The sequence below is a fragment of the Equus quagga genome, chromosome 1, assembly GCF_021613505.1.
Source record: "Equus quagga isolate Etosha38 chromosome 1, UCLA_HA_Equagga_1.0, whole genome shotgun sequence".
In the NCBI taxonomy this organism is placed as follows: domain Eukaryota; kingdom Metazoa; phylum Chordata; class Mammalia; order Perissodactyla; family Equidae; genus Equus; species Equus quagga.
This window is the reverse complement of record NC_060267.1, coordinates 18,773,598-18,789,983: the sequence shown is the minus strand read 5'-3', so window position 1 is coordinate 18,789,983 and position 16,386 is coordinate 18,773,598. Positions and strand designations below refer to the sequence as shown.

The 16,386-nt window shown below is 43.3% G+C and overlaps 1 long non-coding RNA gene across 2 annotated transcripts; it reads right to left on the bottom strand.

The window, feature by feature from the left end:
* Window positions 1-1,436: 1,436 nt before the first annotated feature.
* LOC124235507 (uncharacterized) lies at window positions 1,437-6,035 on the bottom strand. 2 transcript variants are annotated; one of them, XR_006887505.1, is made up of 4 exons: window positions 5,195-6,035; window positions 3,192-3,264; window positions 2,056-2,112; window positions 1,437-1,966 (listed from the first exon to the last, which is right to left on the bottom strand). It is a non-coding gene; the product is annotated as an uncharacterized LOC124235507 (long non-coding RNA). The 2 variants fall into 2 exon arrangements; XR_006887506.1 differs by lacking the exon at window positions 2,056-2,112.
* Window positions 6,036-16,386: the final 10,351 nt, after the last annotated feature.

The following is a 16,386-nucleotide window of genomic DNA, read 5'->3' as shown; positions in this document are numbered from 1 at the left end:
GGCCACTTTTAACCAGTCAGAGTATTGTTAATTTTGCCTTTTTACTATCTTTCCTAGCTCTCTCCTTCACTCCATTTTCACTGTAACTTCTTTAATTTAGGATCTCATTATCCTTTGCCTAGAATGTTAGCTTTTTATATTGAAAATTTTCAAATGTACGTAAAGTATAATGAACCCCTACATGTCCATCCTCTGGATTTAATAATTATTAACTTTTTGCCATAGATACTTCATCCAATATTTCTACAGTATTTTAGAGCAAATCCAGATATTATGGTATCTCCCCCAAAAACATTACAATATGCTGTTTTATGTTACCACAGTAGCATTATCACACCTAACAAAATTAATAAGAATGCCTATTATAATATTATCTAATACTCTGTTTGTCTTCCAGATTTTCTTTTTACATTTGGGCTGTTTGAATCAGGATCCAAACTAGGTCCACACATTGCATGTAATTGAAGTCTCTTGGAAACAAAAACAGTCCCCTCCTTTTCATCCTTCCTGTTGACTTTTAAAGAGACTGGGTCAGCTGTCTTGGCTCACCTAAATTTTTCTACTTGTCTCCTAAAGTCTCTTTGCCTTGGGTCTTGCTCCTTCCCACCCCTTCCCCAATCCTTTCTCCACATTGCCATCAGAGCCATCTTCCTAAAATGCAGTTTGGATCATGTTATTTCCCTGTTTGAAACTCATCACTGGTTCCCACGAGCTGCCATGGTAAAATTCAAACTTCTTCCTGTGTCATATAATATTTTCACTGATCTCTACCTAAATTTCCAATCTCATCTTTGCTTGATGCTTCCTCATACTATGCAGGCCAAAAACTTCTCTTTTCCCCGAAATGCTAGGCTCATGTTCTGTCTGCATGCCATGTACTTGCCTCACTTCCGCCTGGAAAATAACCTTCATTTCCCAAAGCTCAGCTCAAGTATCACCTCCTCTGTGACGTTTTTTGATGCCTTAAATCCCAACGAAGGAAAATTGACCATTTCCTCCTTCCATCCTGGCCCCCACAGTGCTCCACTGCACATAGTGTTTACACTGCTGGCTCCTTTTGAGGCTCCTTGAGGCTGAGTCCTACTCATCATAGTAGTCTTATCAGCCCCAGGGACTTAGCAAAAAATGGGCTTTTAAAAAATGCTTGTGAGTAGGTGAATGAACAATAAATGAATCGGTTACATTAAAACCTGGGAAACTTTAGATTTGTTCCAAGAAGAAATTCGTAACAGTCTATCCTGCTCACAGCTCTTGAGGCCATGGGCACAGTCAGACTTAGGTCAAGGACAGGGCCACTCATATTTGAGAGCAGGGCCCCAGACCTCCAGCCTGTTGAGTTCCATCCTGTACCCCAAGGGGAGTCATGCAGCATTGGGTGACTTAGCTTCTATTACAAAACCATGGGATTCTCAGTAAAGGGAAGCATTTCTGAAAACATAGTCCTTGGGTGAGGAGAATTCCTTCCTTGGAGAAAGATAGTTGCTTTCCTGGCCAATATGGTTTATTATCAAGCATAGGATAAACTGGGGAAAGGCAGGTGAGTGACAAAGCTAATTAGCAAGCTATTATTCAGCGCCAGGTGTTTTAAGTCTGTGAACTAATTTCATGACACTGTGCATGTCACCTCCCTCTTTTGGGCTATTTTTTAATCTTCCAAATGAAGATATTGGACTAGATGATCTCTAAGATCATTTCCAGCTCTATCATTTTATTATCTAATTCTTATATAATACCAGTATAACATATTTTTGATATGATGAAGATTCAAGAATTATTGATGGCATTTTACAGATATGGAAACTGAGCACAGCGGGGCAAGGCATTTGCTTCAGACACGTGGAGGTAGCGCCAGGCCCGGAATCCTCTCTGAGCTCTCCTTCATGAAGCAATCCGTGTTTCCCAGCTCCCCAGTGGCGCTGCAGTATCTTTCCCTTTAGAAAAACTGGTCTATTTTTTCCCTCCAGGCCTGCAGGAAACAAGGGCCATAGAATTAATATGAAAAATATTAGAGCACACTTATTCCACTCCCACAGCAAATGAGGGTTTGAATCTCACAGTATTGAAAGCGAAGTCAGTGGTGCTGAGAATGTCAGGAGGCAAGTGAGAACGAACCTGGAGGAGGAGAAGGGGAACAGATGTGAGCTGCTGGGGATGCATTTCAGTGTCTGTGGACCAGGGTGGGGGTGGGGCACTGATCCCAAGGGCATAATGACAAGGTCAGCCTCATCTCTTCTCTCCGTTCTTGGCAGTAGCCAGTCTAGCTAGAAAGAGCAATCTGTCAAGTCTAATTAGAGTGGAAGAAAGTGAACAATGGGTGCCCAGCTCTAAAGTGACAGCCCAGTGAAATGGGGTGGAGGAGCTTGGGAGGGACGTGGGCTTTGTGTGCTTGGAGTAGGTTCCTTCAAGCGGACCCTTTCTGAACTCAAACTGCAAAACAACTTAAACTGGATTCTCATTTACTTCACCAGAAATCTTCAGGTCCCTGCGCTTTTTAGCACATGCACATCCAGCAAAAGCAGAGGAGGACCTGGCTCTGTTTCAAAGGTGAGGCTGTAATTGAAAATAGTTACATCACGCGGCCGTGGACATAGGGCTGTGTGCATGCAACTGATATTTATTAATCTGTCCATGTTTCTCTTTTGTGTTTAATTATGTTGGTGGTATATAGGATTTCTCTTATTATTTTTGCAACTTTTTTTTATTGTAAGGCTTATCATTGGATTCTCGAAATTTCAGAACTGCCTGAAATTTTAGTAGGATCACTAGCACATTTTAAGATGCAAAAAAATTTGTATTATATTTTTGGCTTACACTTTAAATGGTCTCTCTGATTTGGATATTTTAGTTCTTAACTCAAAAGTAGGTTTCACAGGAAAAGGGTATGTTTTATAAATGGAATCGAATAAATATACTCCTTAGGATAAATACATGAATATTGAAGCTTAACAGTTATGTATTTGCATAATCTAAAGCCTCAAATAAGAAAGGCCTGTTATCCTCAATTATACTGAAGACTAATGGTTTGTTAATTTAACCCTCCCTCAGTGTGCGGTCTCAGACATCTTAAAGGTGTGAGATAAAATAATTCTCTGAAGTGGGAGAGAGAGAATGGGAAGACAGTAGACACAAACACGGTTTATAAGCTGTAAGTGTCAGTCTGCATGATGTTGCTGTTCTTCCCTGTGCCTTACCTCATTTAATCTCCGAAGCACCCTGTGAAGTATGTTGCCAATATCTTCATCGACAGATAAGGAAATCACGGCCCTGGTAACAGAAAAATGCAGTCAGGCCTTGACCCAGGTCATCTGGCTCCAAGGCTAGTGTACTTCTCTGCTCTGTCTTTCTGGTAGAGTCAGGAGACATTACATTTCTAAAATCAGCTGGTTCATAATCATAATGCCAACATGAGGACTCTCTTCCAATCTCTCCGTCTCTTATGGACATGAATGAGGCAGTGGATTTTCGTGTGGTGTTTTTGAACCACTTACTGTACTTTACGGCATGTTGCTAACCTTTTATTTTCTAACAGCCTCACTTGTTTCTTTTCTGTCCTTTCTTTCTCTCTTTTTTCTTTTACATGCACGCTATTTGAATAAATTATCTTGTAAAAAGATAAAGGGAAGGTCTGCCAATGCTGTGCACCTCACCCCACTCCCATCCTCTCCCCAGAGAAACCACTTATCAATTTGGGACATAACCAACTGTTTATATGTGTGTTTGCATAGATGTATATGTTTGTATCATATTGTTTTGAACCTTTTTAAAATATAAATTGTACCATGCTGTACTTTTTATTCTGCAACTTGCTTTTTTTTTTTTTTTTACTTACTTTGCCTTCTGGAGATCTTTTCATGGCAGTACATTTAAATCTAATCCATTCTTTTTAATTGTTACATAGCATTTCATGCACTGTCACTTTTCCTGTTTCTTCTGCACCTTGCCTCTGCTTTTGAAATGACTTAGTGGCACAGCAAATCAACATAAACCATATTTGTATTTATGGGGCCGATAGAGACAGGTGTAAGCTTGATGGTTCGTTGGAGTGTGAACAAGTGAGAAAGGAAGGAAACATAAGGAGGCACCCAGACCAGCACTCAGGACTGAGATGAGGCACAGTAGAGTTATCAGTTATCAGTTGAGTTGTTACCTCTCAGCTTCTGAATTTTAGCATTTACTTCTTTTTTGATCTGACTAGTTCTCCAGAGATATATTCCTTATAGATTAGAGATAATAGTGACATACTTTTGCCAGGGTGCTGTGAGGATTAAACGAAATAACGCACCGGAAAGAACATCAAAACCATGCAAACGGGTACGTTATGAACTGTGTTTGCTCACCCTCTTCCCCCTCCCTCCCTCCCACTTCAGATACTATGTTGTGAGGCAATAACTCTAAGAAGGGTGGTTAGTAAATGGAGCTATGCATGTTGTTAGATATTCTGGAGCAGGAATGTACCTAAAAGCATGGACTTTGGAGGCTAACTGATCTCTGGATTCAAGTCCTGATGTGACTATTTATTAGTTGTGCAACTTGGGTAATGTTTTGTCATATGTAAAAGAAGGATAGTAATAAAAGTGAACAGGCTGTGGGGTTGTGGTGAGGTTTAAAGGAGGTAATGTATGTAAAGTACTTATGCAGTTTTGGGTATAGAGGAAAGTCAGCTGCTGTCATTATTCTCATCAGAGAAGTTGCAATATCCCCACTTCCGTTTTCTGTCTGTAACGTACCACTGTCCAGTTTCTTCAGACATGACAATAAAGGCAGGCCTAATCTCAGAGTTAAAGCACAGCCATTCATTGTTCCTTTAGTCCATTTTCTTTTTTTAAAGCAAGTATTCCCTGAGCGCCCACTGCATGTCTGATACCCTGTTTGGTACTGTGTGAAGCATAAAGGAATTACAAGACAGGGCTCTTGCCCTCAGAGTGATTACAGTTGTTAAAGCGAAGTGCCTTAATGTGCAAAGTTAACACTGGAGAGATCTCTGAACCTGTCAGATGAAAGGCATTCTGTAATACGCTCTCTGGGTAAGAGAGAATAACATAAACACAGGGTGGTATTATGGATATTCATGCCCAGTGGCTATTTCATCAAAATTTTCTGTTAATCACAAAGATATACATATGATCCTTTAACACCTGCTTATTCCTTCCTTATCTAGCTTCAGAATTATTTTAGAAGCCCACCTGGACCTCACCTGTAGAACTTGAGCCATTAGATCAGCCGCTAACCCAGTGCTGGTTTCCTGGCTGGGGGTTGCTCTCACTTCCTCTTGAGACTACTGGAGAGAATGAGCTTGCCAGCCTCTCCAGAGGAACTGCTCTCCACCATGGCCTAAGGCTTGGTTGAGTAGCAATGTGCAGATATTCTGTTAATCTGGACAAAATAGCTGATATTTAGTGAGCAGATAAAAATCCCCAAAGAGTAGGGACTGGCTTAAAGAGCCTGAGGATGCCACATGAAGGCACTGAAAGTACCTTATTTTGGGGGGTAAATTCCCAAGAAATAAACCTGTAGTATTTCCACAATGTCAGCCTAGTCTCTCTCAGCCCCAGAAGCTTTCTCTGACCCACAGAGTCCATCTTCTGATGTGTATGTGAACCCATTCCAGCCGACCCAAACTGAAATTCCAACTGGACATAAAAGGCCACCTCAGCTGTCAAGCACAGAAGCCATGTGTGGCTTTTGGTTTAAGAATCAGTCCAGGCAGCAGATGCTCTGAGTGCTTGGGGAGTGGCACGCCTATTCCTGATACAAGAACAAACATCCTCTGTCTTAATTCCTTCCACACTTAAGTCAGGGATAGACAATTCTGAATGTCTTTACTTTCAAAGGAGCTATGTGAAATCATTCTTATGAGAAAAAAATCACTTATAGTGTAAAACAGTGTGATTTCTCAGGGAGCCCTCTTAGTGCTGAAGGGATTTCTTAGCAGACAAAGGAATTTGCTCATTAAATCATACCTCTGTGAGGAAGAGGTTCTTTTTGTTCTTCCTCTTCTGCCCAAAGCCCCCCAGTACATAGTTGTGTACTTTAGTTGTGGGTCCTTCTAGTTGTGGCATGTGGGACGCTGCCTCAGCGTGGCCTGATGAGCGGTGCCATGTCTGCACCCGGATCCGAACCAGCGCAACCCAGGGCCACCCAAGCGAGTGCGGGAGTTAACCACTCGGCCATGGGCTAGCCCCAAGAAAGAGATTCTTAGGTGTAAGGTGCAGGACATGTAATTATTAGGTTAAGTAGGATTCAAAACACTCTTGTCTCCACCCCTTTCTGAAGGCCACCTTTTTAGTTTTATTTGATAAAGAGGGGCACCTTTCTGAAGTTTTTGCCTAGAAACCCAGAATAAAAACTCATGGCATGTTAGAATTCTAAAAATAGTTTGACCCCGCATTTCACAGAGTTCAGGGCTCCAAAAATCTGCTGTCCAAATCATTATTGGCGATTAATTTATTTTGCCCTCCTCCAGGAGGTGAAGCAGCTGGTGTAGCGACTTGAGAGAGAGCCCATTTTCCAAGAAAGAACAAAGAGAAAGCGGGCGCCCCTCCCCCTCGAGAAGCCGCTTTGCTTTGTGTGAGCCACCTCCCTCGGAGGATTGCAGCAGGCGAGGCTCAGAGCTGTGTCCCTGCTGATTAGCAACACTGGGTTCAGCAGTCCTGAGGATGTGGGCAGACGGGTGCCTGCCTGCACAGTATTCATGTTATCAGCTGCCCTGTTCATGTATCCCCTCCCTGAAGGACACTTTTATAACACAGTAACACTTAGGGACACATTCCCCTCCTTTACTTCTGTTTCTCTGTGGATAAACAAATGTCAGGCATTGTCTTGGATCCAGTCCTTGATTCACTATGTTACTGTATATCCATTGCTCTTCTTTGTCCTCCAAACACTGCCCTCTCAGTGCTCATCTGGTTGGATCCAGAATGTGAAGGCTACAGCCCAAGAGGTCACAGACAGGACTTAGGGGCCCAAGCTTCCTTCTCCGAGACCCTCAAGAAGGCTTCTGTTCCAGTTGGGTTCCTAATTATGGTGTTTCTGGTGCTACTGGACAAAAGAGAGGACCTTGTTTTGAACCAGAGTCTACAATTTATGCCTACAGCTATGCCCTGATGGGAGGTGGGAATTTTCATGTCAGAGAACAGGGACCTGAAAACTGCATGACTAGTCCAAATGAAACTGTCCACCTGGGTCTTCACTCCCTTACTAGAAGAAAAATGGCGATGCACAATTCTTACACGTAATACTCTGAATCTCTGCAAATGGAAGGGACGAGAAAGTTATTAGTGCATCATTTGCACAACGTGAAGGACAGGGCCCTGGAGGAGAAAACCTCAGCTTAATGAAGGGCAACATAAAGCTCTCTGTAGCATAAAAAGGGAGATGCTGCACTTTGGCATCATCTTGCAGGTCACAATTCCCGGCAACCGCGCTGGCTCAAGAGCAGAAGCGCAACCCGTCATCTTCTTTCTGTGGGCTTCAGCCATAGGGGGAGAAAGGTGGTACCACAATTCTCTCCCAGTGGATGACGATGACGTGTTCTAAGCAGATGGTTGCAGAGGCTCCTGTCAAATGAATGAAGAGAAAAAGGAAGTGGGGAGAGGAGGAGGGACTCTAGAAACGGCACTGCAACAATCCTGGAATAAAAATGAGGGGAGAGAAATGATAAGCACAATCACCTTGAAACTCAACCCCCTGCCCGCAAATTTTTCCAGTTTGCTTCCAATAACCTCTCTTAATATTTTGTAAGTAATTTAAAAGCAGGATAGGCTAAATGAAAGAGAGCTTCTAACGGGTTCTATTTTCACTCTCTTTCAAGATTGTTTTAAATAACAATTATACCATAAAAATCAAACCCACCTTTTTTAGCTTTAGGAAGCATTAAAAACCGTCAGGCCCTTTGAAACACTGTATACCCAAACGCTAACAGGCCTCTCAGTTCTCTTCTCCACAGAAAGTCTGCTCTGGTTGTGCCCATTACTTTCAGTTTTGTTGGGCAGGGGGCATAACGTGCAACATCGTGAGTGCAACGGTGTTTAGAACGCCTGTCTGGTCTCCGCGGTCCCGGGAGCGACGCCGCAGCCTCTGGCGAGAGCCGAGCTCTCTCCCTTGTCACCAGCAGGCGGCGCTGTTTTCGAGGCGCCCGCGGCCACCGCCCCGCCCGCCATGAAGGTCACTTCCGCCGCGGCCCCATGGTGCGCACCCAGCCCCCCAACCCCGCCACGCCTTGTGGGCTCTTTTGAGGCAGCCGTTCTTCACCCAGCCCCGGTGCTGACGTTTCTGAACCTCTATGCTCGTGTGACAGTTTATGCCCCTTGAAAACTTGCTTTTGAGTGCTTGGAAAGAGTGGAAATCGTAAAATAACATGTATTTGGGATTTCGAAATCACTGCTTTTTTTAAACATCTCTCATGCATTTCCACTTAGTCAAATAAAAAAGCCTCTGTCTCGACAGAGAAGGCAATAGATGTTGAAAATTAAAATGCTTAAAAAAAAAAATTCCCTTTCCTGTTTATTCCAGACTCTTCTACAGGCGTGAGAGCAGCTCGCGAAAATTCAGCTGCGGCGCCATCTGCTGGACGCGCTGTGACGCTGCAAGGCCCCGCCCGGGAAGGAGAGGACGGGCTGCAGGTGAGAGCCCGGCCCTCCGCCCAGGAAGGGCTCTGGCGCCAAGGTAGCAGTCAACTTATGGGAAAGGAGGCTCAACTGCCCGCCTGCGAGAAAATGGTCTCCGCTTGGGGGAGCCGGCATATGCTACATGAGTGCTCTCCTAGGAGAACGTGGGGCTTCGGGAGAGGAGGAGGCATAACTCATTTCATTACCCCGCAGGTCCCTCAGCTGCAGGGCGTAAAAACGAAAACTGTATTCCATCACTGCACACGGGGAAGTACCAGGAACAGAAGTCACAATGTATTTGTTCTCCTGAATGGAACTGATTTTGCTAAATGGAAGGAATTTTTAAGGTGAAGAGAGTGACAGAAATAAAATTAATCTGGGAGTGGGGAGGTGTTCAAATGTGGCCTTGGCTGTGGTTTGATAGAAGGTCACTAAGCCCTGCTACCATTTTCCAAACTTGTAAGTCAGCTCTGATTTACTTGAAGATTTTTCTATTTAGGAGACTTCAGGCCCTTTCCACAGAAGGGTCTAAACCCATTTGGAAACGCATTTATATACATACTTCGGTGTGAACCTGCATTCGCCGTTGTTGCCAACTTTGTTAAAGGCCATAATCAGAAAACGCCTGGGGAACTGGTAGAAAGCAGAATTTTAGCGCAGAATTACAGTTGGCCCACCCATTTGGAAAAATATGGTATCTCTGACAGGAAACGTTTGTAATGGAAAAATGTTATCAAACATAGTTCTCTGACCCTCCAGAGCTTGATAATAACTTTCTAACAAAAGTGAGTTTTTGTGTTCTGGGATAAGCTTATAACATTTTCCTGAAAGAGATTAAGTAGATTTACGAACAATATAGCCTATTGGAGCCTAACTGGTTATGTAGTCCTTGGGGTCCATGTCACGTGCCTTCCGTATACAACCATTGTTTTATATGGACATCCTTTGGGGCTTCAATAATTAAGCCCTCATGCATTAGACCTACCTGGTTCTACTGCCATAGTAAATAGTTTCATAGAGAAAATGTTAATCCTCCATATGGGTGCTTGAAGAAGATAAACAACTAAGAAAACTGGATGAGAAATAAAATTTAAAAACATTGCGATGCATGGGTAGACTATATCAGAGAACTAGAAGACTGAGTATATTTTCTATTTTGAATGAACAAAGAGTTATTGGGTACCAAACTATGACCAGTCTGGCAGATATTTGATGGCTGATGCCACATCTGTCATACCTCTCTTCTACTAGTGTATTTGTAGAGGAGTCTTTCTTAGAAATAAATAGCTTGATAACAAAGTAGGATCGTGAGTGTTGGGCATGAAGTGGAGAACTGAACATCCCTCAGTGAAGGTGTTTTCAGGGCCTTTGGCTCAGGACGGAGCTGGACGGGATCAGAGGCGGAGCAGTGGAAGCCAGCTACCTCGAGCCCTCACGGTTTAATCCTCTTGTGTGGCACAGGCAGTCCCTGGAAACTGAATCTTTTCTCTTCGTGGTTCTCCTTATTTCATTAACTTGTTTGTTTAGAGGGTGCCTCCATGTACAAGCTACCTGTCATTTTCTTCATGGACATCCCAAGAGCATTCAGTGAGCACTATTTCAGGCAAACTCAATACAAAAAGGCTACCCATTCTCCCAACAAATGAGCTTGGGATTTAAACATTTTGTGTTTGGCAAAAAGCAGGGGAAAATTTTTCTAGAGATGACCTCTCCCTTGACTTTCAGCCTGTTCTAAATTGGGCTTTTGAGAAAATGTGACCATTCTCTCAAAAAACATGAAACAGATTTGAACTTGGTGGAAATTTCTATGCGGACCTTAGAGTTAGGTAAGTGTATCTCTCATGGTCAAAATCCTGACTTCATGGGGCCAGCCAGGTGGTGCAGCGGTTAAGTGTGCATGTTTTGCTTTGGCAGCCCTGGGTTCGCTGGTTCGGATCCCGGGTGCAGACATGGCACCACTTGGCAAGCCATGCTGTGGTAGGCATCCCACATATAAAGGAGAGGAAGATGGGCACAGATGTTAGCTCAGGGCCAGTCTTCCTCAGCAAAAAGAGGAGGATTGGCAGCAGTTAGCTCAGGGCTAATGTTCCTCAAAAAAAAAAAAATCCTGACTTCACAGAGGAATTGCCTTAATAATGTCACTTCAACTCACTTTTGATTCTCTCAGCGTAGATCAATCTTCTTCTCGCCCCTCCCTACAAAATGTCAGGCTAACTCCTGCTCGTCAGTGGGTCTTCACTTTCTGGCTACTTCTTCTTCTAAGATTTCCTTTACCCCACCCCCACACCCCCACCCCTCCCAGGTGAAGAGAGGGTGCCCCGCCGAGTTCTCAACACCTCATGATTCCCCCCCGTCCTAGCTCTGTAATACCATATTGTCACTGCTTATCTGTCTGTCTCCCATACTAGACTCTTACATCCTATGAAAACAAGGCCAAGGCTATTATTATGTTCATTTTGCATCCTCAGTGCCTAATTAGTGCCTCAGACCAAGCAGATGTTAGGTAGGAAGTCAACACACATAGGAGGGGGGGGAAGGGTATTTCCAGTGGAGGAACTGGCATGAGCACGTCCACAGGTGTAGACCTGAAGAGTGCCTAGGAGCATAGATGTGGGTTTGGGTGTGGTGAAGCCTGAGGAGGAGTGAGGAAAGATAAAAAGAGAAAGAATCTGGGGTGGTTATGAATATTATAGGCAGTGTTCGTAAGAAGTTGAAACAAGGGCCAGCCCTGATGGCCTGCTGGTTAGAGTTCGTTGCACTCCGCTTTGGTGACCCAGGTTCAGTTCTTGGGTGCAGAACCACACCAGTTGTCTGTTAGTGGCCATGCTGTGGCAGTGGCTCACATTAAAAAAAAAAAGGAAGATTGGCAACAGATGATAGCTCAGGGTGAATCTTCCCCAGAAGAGAAAAAAAGAAGTTGAAACAGTTGCAGATGGTGGAATTTCTGGTGTATTGTATATCAGATAAGTGCTCTGCATGTATTTTCATCAAAACGTGGGGCCCCAGATCTAGCCCATTCCACTTCTGAAAAATGTCTCTTAATTGGCAAAACCAGTCTACCTGCCCAAACCAGTCAGTTAAATAGACTTATTTTCTAATAGAAAAAGTTTAACTTAGTTTTTTAATTAAAAACACTATATTACTACAAGGTCTTCCACCACCTCACTTGTGACTTCTAAGATAACTTCTGTCCAAGGCCAGAGGTTTGTCCAGGGGATGAAATAGGGTATTGCCCTGTTGGTGTTCCTTACTTGGCTCTCTAGAGACTCCCTCAGGCAAGATGCGTTCTCTAATCATCCCTTCGTTTGGGGACCAAGCACAGTTCAGGATGCCTGAGGGGTGCCTTGTGTTGTGAAGGGTCAGAGCAATTAGGAAGGGGAGGCTGGAAAAGAGAGATCAGCTCGTGCCAGCCATTCCCAGGCAGATCACTGTCATGAGAGGGGACATTTAATAGTTCAGAGTCTGGAAATTGACCCCCTTAATACTGTCAATGCTGTGTACTCTCAAGGTACCTAGACCCCAAGAACCTGGATTTTATCCTATAGACCAGTGGGCTCCAGAGTGGGGTATGCAAGAGGGACAGAGAGAAAATGTTACAAACTCTTCTTATACTTTTTTTTATGTCATCCTTTTAAACCTTCTATTTTGGTGGATGTTTATAATTTATATAAAGTAGAAATACAATAGTATGTAAATAATTTTTAAAAAGATTATATGCGTGTGTGTGTATTAGAGAGAGGATGTACAAACATGCAACCAAAAAAAATCTGAGGACCACTGTTAGGGACAGTGGAGAGTCACATCACCAAAGGCTTCTGAGTAAGGGGATAAAAATGAGTGTAATTGTTGACTGAGGAGATCGTGAGGAAAAGTGCCAGGCATCAAAGAGGATGCACAGAGAGCTGGCAGCCTGGCTGACACAAGAAGAAACAACTAACAACAGTGAATGATAAACAGTGCATGGCTAATTAAAGGGAGGACAACAAGGAAGAAATTTAAGAGAATGTGGAAAGAGTGATTGTTTTTTATTCTGTTTTTAAACATAAACATCCTGTAGAAAGAGCTGAATTTTCAGCCAGGCCCTGAATGTTGATGGCCTTGCCACACTATTTTCATTTCAAATTCCAAGCATTCTGTTTGGCCATGTTCCTTCTTTTCCAAATTGATGTTTTATTTCTGATTTGGGGACCCTGGTTCTCAGAAGAAGAAACATCTAAAAATGTGAGAGTTTATGGTTAAGAAGGAGTTAGATCTGTAATCTGGGTCTTTCAGAAGATATCAACATTATAATGGTTAAAATGTCCAGGGAAAAAGGAATTTAGGGGAGTGATTTCAGTAGTTTCCCTGTTTTTAGAAATTCTCCTATGACTAAAATTTCCCAGAGAGAAAGATTTTAAAAAGTTCCCAAAGAACATCATAATAAGGCATAATAATATCTCGTAGTTGTGTATTATAGATCCAACCTCAAAGGATTTTCATGATCTTACCCTTGCGTCCCCACCAGTTCTGTCTCCATCGAGTGTAAGGGTGATAAAAGAAGCCAAGAGGCAACCCAGACTCACAGTCTGAGCAGGAGCTCGGGCGTCCTGACAAACACTGTGTTGGAAAAGAACCCTGAAGTGTCCACCCACGTGCTTACTCAGACCCCACCCTCCTCACAATACCACCATAGGCTGTTTAACAGAAGGAAAAAACCCTTAAGACTTGGAGAAACTAACTGCACCTGCCAGTGCACCATGACTAAGTGGCAGAGCAGAGATTCACTCAGGTCTGGCTCACTCAGAGCCTGTTTTAGTGCCTGGGAGGCAGCTGGTCATTTCTGATGAGACGGTTGCCGTAGAGTGGTAGAGGTAGAAGGCAGATTACAGGGGGTTTAGTCACTTATTATTCAGCAAATATTTACTGAGGCGGGCAGGACCCTATGGCAGAGTGAGGAGGTAGGCAAATCCTCTCCTTACAAATGCAACTACAAAGCTGGAAAGAAACGTTGAAAACAATCATTTTTAGCACTCTAGGAATTGACAGAAGGCATATAATAATCTGAGAAGCGTTTATGCTTGAAAACTGCTGAAGTTCAGTGATAACAGTGGGAATCTGTGGCATCCTTGCCTGGGCATGCTCCCATTCCCCAGCCCTCCCCCAAGCCCAGTCAGCATGGAGATTTTGCCATGGTGAGGGTGCTGTGAGGACCAGCAGCTTTGCTGCCAGAAAGAGGGCTCACTTGATTTGCAACAGCAAAGGGCCAAGGTTCTACTAACCTGAGGTTACAGTTGTGGTTGGGGCAAGTGTATTCCTGGCTGAGGTTGTGCACATTTACAGCTGAGAACAGAGGGCCTAAGGTAGCCACATATTCTTGGCTGACCTTGAGGATTTGTGCAGAGAGGAGCTGTGAAAGGGCTCAATGGAAAGTAAAAGTAAAAGCCCAAATAGAACTGAAAACAGCCTGAACTTTGAATGTGCTCCCCTGCCCACACATGAGTTTTTTATCAGAGGATGGAAGCCTTACTCGCTGGAGGTGTTTGAGCACAGTATCTGTCCCATCTTTGGCTGACCATTAGGCTATTTAGACACAGGAGTGACCCCTAGAAAGCTAGACTTAAAAAATAAAAACAGGAAAAAATAAAGCAAGAGGAGATATCGGCAACCACACGCTTCAAAGGAGACAGATTTCACAGATTTAACCTGGGCAGGTAATTAGACACACAAACACAAAAGACAGTCTTGAGGGAGAAAATCAGAATTCAGAGTTGCTACAATATACTATTGAAAATACCCAGTTTTCAATAAAATATACAAAGAGGTAGGAAAGTATGACTCATTTTCAGGAAAAGCAGAAGTCAGTAGAAACTCTGAGTGTCCCCAGAATTGGGATTGAGCAGGCAAAGAAATCAAAGCAGCTATTATAGATATGTTCAAAGAACTAAAAGAAATCATGTTTAAAGAATCAAAAGAAAGTAAGACAATAATGAATCCACAAATAAAGACCCTCAATAAAGAAACAAATTATTAAAAATTTTAAAAATATAATTTCTGGAGGTGAAAATAAGCAATAACTAGAAATGAAATGAATAAGCAATAACCAGAAATGAAATGAATAAACAATAACTAGAAATGAAACTAGGGCCAGCCTGGTGGCGCAGTGGTTAAGTTCACACGTTCTGCTTTGGCAGCCCAGGGTTTGCCAGTTTGGATCCCAGGTGCAGACATGGCACCGTTTGGCAAGCCATGCTGTGGCAGGCATCCCATGTATAAAAAGTGAAGGAAGATGGGCACAGATGTTAGCTCAGGGCCAGTCTTCCTCAAAAAAAAAAAAGATGAAAGTAAAATGAGAAATTCACTAGAGGGGCTCTAAAGCAGATTTGAGATGGCAGAAGAAAAGAATCAGTGAACCTGAAGAAAGAGCAACAGAAATATCCACTGAAGAATAGAAAGAATAAAAACTGAAGGAAAATGAACAGAGCCTCAGAAACTTGTGGGACAACATCTAACTTATCAACATATGTGTAATGAGAGAGGAGAGAAAGTCAGAAAAAATATTTGAAGAAACAGTGTCTAAAAACTTGGCAGATTTGATTGAAAACATTTATCTACACATCCAAGAAGCTCAACAAGCCCAAGTAGGATAACTACAAGAGATCCACACTAAACACAACATACAATGTGTTGAAAGCCAACAACAAAAAGAAAATCTTGAAAGAATCAAGAGAAAACCACCCTCATGTCCAATGTAATATCAATATGATTAATGGCTAATTTCTCATCTGAAGCAATGGAGGCGCAAGGCAGTGGAATGATATATTCAAAGTGTGAGAGAAAAAAACTATCAACCAAGGATTTTATATCCCAAAAAACTGTCCTTCAAAAAGAAGGAGAGGGCCGGCCTCAAGGAGACCTGGCATAAAATGTGGTGGTTCTTGCATGCGAGGCATCCACAAGACTGGCTGGTCCGAGTGCAGTGGTGTTTACAATTAATTGATCACAGCCAGTTACAGATTTCTTTGTTCCTTCTCCACTCCCCCAAACTTAACTGAGCCTTTGTCTGATGACGAAACCAATAACAATGGCATTCAATATGCCGAAATAATTCATTCAAGCGCCGAGAGGACGCTTTTATCCCGATGGACTTAAGGAGTCCCTTTATGAGGTCTAAATACTGTGACCTTAGAGAATTAGAATTCCACATGATTTATTTATTCCCAGAAGTCCCCCTTTCACTTTTCCGGGGTGCTTACCCTTTTGGTCTCGTCGAGCCCCGTGACGAGATGTACCTATTCCCGAAAGTCCCCCTTTCACTTTTCCGGGGTGCTTACCCTTTCGGTCTCGTCGGGCCCCGCATTGAGATGTGCTTATTCGCGAAAGTCCCCCTTTCACTTTTTTGGGGTGCTTACCCTTTCGGTCTCGGGCCCCACACTGAGATGTACCTATTCCCGAAAGTCCCCCTTTCACTTTTCCGGGGTGAAGTCCCTTTCGGTTTCGTCAGATCCTGAAAGTCCCCCTTTTGCAGTGCCCGGGGTGCTTACCCTTTCAGTCTGGTCAAGCCCCACGTTGGGTGCCAGATGTTGCCGACGAAATGAATACATGAACACCGGTTGCTGTGCAGTAGTCTTCTCCTATATCCCCGAGCTAGCCGGGCTCTTTATTCTTATAGCCCCTAAACAAAGCCGGCCTTTTGCCAAAGCAGTGAGTCAGTGACCTAAACCTGCGCAGGCGTCCCACAATAATGACCTTTCCCCTACACATCTGTTCATAACAGGTTCCTTCATAATGTTTCAAACTCCCA